Raw genomic sequence first — 4,497 nt, forward strand, 5'->3', positions numbered from 1 at the left:
AAACCCATTTTTTCCTTATCCTCTGGCGTAAGAAGGGCAAACAGACATTATTTCAGCTCTGACGTTTTCATCCGGCCTTTCCTTCATCCCGTGGATCCTCAGGTTCCAGCGCCTGCTGTACCGCTCTGCGTCGTCACTTTTCTGCTGAATCTTGGCAATTTGCTCCGAGTTTGTTTTTATCCGATCTTCGTTGCATTGTACTTGCACTTCCACCGTCTTCAGATGGTTGTGCACATCTTCAATGAATTTGTTAGTGTTGGACAGTTTTTCATCAAATGTATCAAAACGGGCTGCTAGCTCAAGCACAGCATTCTATATGTCATCAGTGGATGCGCTTTTATTCATGTCTTTCACTCGCTGTTTCTTGGATTCTTCGAGAAGTAGTGAAGCACTGCATTTCACATCCTTCGCTCTTTTCGCCATGCTGCACTTTTTGCGCCCAACGTAGCTTAGCTATAGCCACTTGCAGCTTAGCTGTAGCGCCACGCAGCTTCACAAAGTAAGCCCCGCCGAAAACAAACGCCTTACTCACAATGTCACCCTCCTAGCTTGTCCTTAGAATAGCCCCAGTTTGCAGGTATTGTCAGTACTGGTTTGATTTTCTTTGTTGACGGGGTACATTATATAGCCTCGGAGCACCTCAAAAACACGCCTCGCTGGCCGCTATCTTGGCTCCTCCCTCGTGGGCATATTAATTAGCTATAGAGTCTACCCACGCACCACGTGTTCGCTGTAGGGTTCCGCCCACTTGTCCGTCAAAACATCGTGTTAACCTATTACGGCTACGTACATTTCTCCTATTTACGGCGTGTTTTTCTGCTCCTTAACATCACAGTCAAAATGGTGAAGGCGTGTGTGGCTGTTGGTTGCACTAACAGAGAAGATGGAAGGAGAGACTTGAAATTTTACCGTATTCCGAGGGATCCAAATAGAAGAGCGAAATGGACGGCTGCGATTCGACGTGAAAATTGGACACCAAAAAATCACCACAGACTCTGTAGTAGTCATTTTATATCCGGTAAGATGCATTTAATATATATTTAGAGGGTTTTGGCCTGACAACCACAATTAAGATCATTGCTAGGCTAATCGCCGACATCATACGACGTAGTACGACATAGTTTCAAATTCAAGATGTTTGTGACTTCCCTATCTTCCACCATTGTTATTTTTTGAATAATATTTAGCTGGTACCAAGTAAAAGAAACTGTCCTCGTCTACGGGGCTGACAATTAACCACAATTAAGATCATTGCTAGGCTAATCGCCGACAACATACACGTATGTATGTAGTGAGTGCTATACTGCTAAACCATATAAACATCAAAAGCCTCAACTCCATTGACAAACGACATGAAATACATTAGACTTGACAGTGGACGTTAGCAATAACAAAAGAATTCGAATTGAAAATTTCGTAACTCACCTTTCCAAGCACAAGATAGATTCCTGCCAAACGAGGACCTGTTTCACCCAACCAGCAACGAAGTATTTATAAGCGTCCAAGCTCTTGAAGTTTTTCGTGAGAATAGGCTGATTTTGTGTGGACAAGATCATTTTAAATATCAGCGTAGCAGATGTCAGGCAGACAGGGCGAAGACAGTGGGTCGAAAAACATCGATTTGGGCATCAAATATGGATCTGGCGACTGTATAGAACGAAGCTTTTCCTCATAACGCCTTTTATGCAACAGATCCAGTGAGTTTGCGGCATCAGAAAGCACCGGGTCTTCCATGAAATGCATTTTAAATTGCGCCATCAATTGAAAACAATGCTAATACAGAGTCGTTTTGACGGACAAGTGGGCGGAACCCTACAGCGAACACGTGGTGCGTGGGTAGACTCTATTCTCTCTCTTAATGCATGACGTCGTTGGCTTGACTCTGAAAAATGTCAAGGCAACGGAGTGTCCGAAGTTTCTTCAAAAAGCCCCAAAACGACGATGGTGTTTGTTGATAAAAGAGGTGAAAAAACAGGGACTGCACAAGCGGGCACGCAATTCAAGTCCATGCGCACCAGGAGCAAGACTGCGTTCAGGCCACAGCAGGTGAACTATTCATTTCATTGTTCCATACCTACCTGGGCCACAGTCAGCTGTTTTTGTCACTGCGGAGAAAAAGTTACATATTCATCTGCTTGATGTGTGATGGCACGGTGTGGATCCTCTGTTAAGCTTGTTCGGACAGAATATTGATTTGAATGAAAACTAAATATTAATTTGAATAAAAACTAAATACAAGTGATGGGACGAAATGGGCCGAGGTTCCGAAGCATGTGTCGAGTAATGGGAGGGGTGTTTCCACGAAGCTTGCAGCGAGGCGCGCGTCATTTCGGCTGAACCCGGAAATGATGTCGTGAGAAGCCTCACTGGCCGGCTGAATCTGATGAACGCTTCGGAAGTGATCCGACGTTCGGCGCGTATTGCAAACACAGTAGGCTACAGACTACGGTATAAATTGGTTGCAACACGCAATGGCGATCGCCTGTTATCTCACATTTTGTGCATTTCGGGCTCCTGTACTTGTTGCATGATCTGTGCGCAACAGTGCAACCAGTGCAATCTTTTTTCGAGCCTTGTCCTTTGCTTGCGATGGAAACTGCGCAAAAAAGCGACCCTCCCCTGTATGGGAACATTTTCATTTGATTGCTTTCAATACGGTAAGGGAGAAGAACTACATTAATATAAATGTGAGTGTGTGTACCTATCTGAACCAAACATCAACAGAATGAACAATCCATTAGTGTACTGGGAGGCACAAAAGAATACCTACCCAAATTTATATCAACTGGCACTCACATTTATCTGCACCAGCTTCATCTGTGCCTTGTGAAAGAATATTTTCTAAAGCTGGTGAAATATTGTCCATAAAAAGAAACCGTTTAAAGCCAGCCACTGTGGGAAAGCTATTACAGTGGTACCTCTACATACGAATTTAATTCGTTCCAGGACCTTGTTTGTAAGTCGAAATGGTCGTATGTCGAGCAGGATTTTCCCATAGGAATACATTATAATTCCATTAATTCGTTCCAAAGCCTAAAAACATTCACTAAATTCTTAATAAATACTGCTGGCACTGTTACAAATGGCAATTAAACATAGAAAAACAAATAAGTTATAAATAAATAAGTCAGAATAATATAATAATAAGAAGAATAATTAATAATTATTCCTGTAAATAATGTAACGAATTGGATTCTAATATGGCGGACACTTTTTACTGTCCCTGAACGCACCGCGAAGCTGACGTCACGGTGAGATAGGTCGGTGCGGTAGAGATAATACTTTCGTTTTCTTGAGAGCAGTCAACTGCTTAAGACAATGGGCGTTTTGTGTTGGATAAGTTCTTAAATAAATGATAAAAACGTGACGAAGCTGGCGATTTCCTTGGCAATGTTACCACAATAATAATTGTCACCTTAACTTATAAATAGTGGCGAACGGTGGTCGGAAGAGGACCACGGAGCTGTATTGTTGAGCCAGTTCAGGGACGCGCACACCAAGCTCATATTTTTCTATAACTTGCATCTTCATTTCAAAGGTAAGCATCACTTTTTTCCTTGTTTCTCCAACTGTATCAACTTGTTTTGAAAACTGTGTTGATTTCTCACACAAGAAAATCCACCGTGCGTTCGTTTGCAGTGCTGTCATGTCGTCGTATTTCGAGCAACTCGTCGGATGTAGAAACAAATGGCGGCTCAAATTTTACGTCGGATGTCGAAAAGATCGTGTGTCGAAGTGATCGTATGTAGAGGTACCACTGTATTTCTCAACAAAAAGGAATAACAAATGATCCTAAGCACTTGTTGTATTTTGTTCGCATACTAAATTACTAACATAAGCACATTCATATCTTTGTCATAATCAAATAACCATTGAATTCTTAACAATGTTGACCACTTGGGCTTGTAGACCAGGGGTCTCCAACCCAGTCCTCAAGGCCCACTGTGGGTCCTGGTTTTTGTTCCAGCTGATCCAGCAGAGACAGTTGAACCAATGAGGCTTTGCTAAAACAAGCCACACCTGACTGCAATCAACTGATTGCACTTGTAAAACACCAGATTGGGGAAAAAGTGTTGTCATCTTGTTTGGTAAGAATGAAATCCTGCACCCACAGTGGGCCTTAGTGGAATAGGTTGGGGACCCCTGTTGTAGACCACTTGATGGCGCCATAGAGTAAATGAAGCACAATGAAGCTTTGCTACACGTGCAAACCGATTGGCTGCAAAGCTTCATTGCTTCATGAGGCTTCATTTGACCATCACTACTAAATACTGTTGAAGCGGTATGCAATGTTAAGAGTCTTGTTAGCTCGAATTGCTGTGTCCAACCGCTGTAGCTCTCCTGCAACAGCCCCCCCCCCAACACCAGGTATCAACCAGACTCCAAAGCCATCAGCAAAACCATCTAGTACCAGAGGTCGCATCAATGGTAAGAAATACTCATCATTGATTAGCAACAGCAATGTTATTAAAAAGAATTCAAAGACTTGTTGGTCTT

This window comes from Corythoichthys intestinalis, chromosome 4, assembly GCF_030265065.1.
Source record: "Corythoichthys intestinalis isolate RoL2023-P3 chromosome 4, ASM3026506v1, whole genome shotgun sequence".
Taxonomy (NCBI): Eukaryota; Metazoa; Chordata; class Actinopteri; order Syngnathiformes; family Syngnathidae; genus Corythoichthys; species Corythoichthys intestinalis.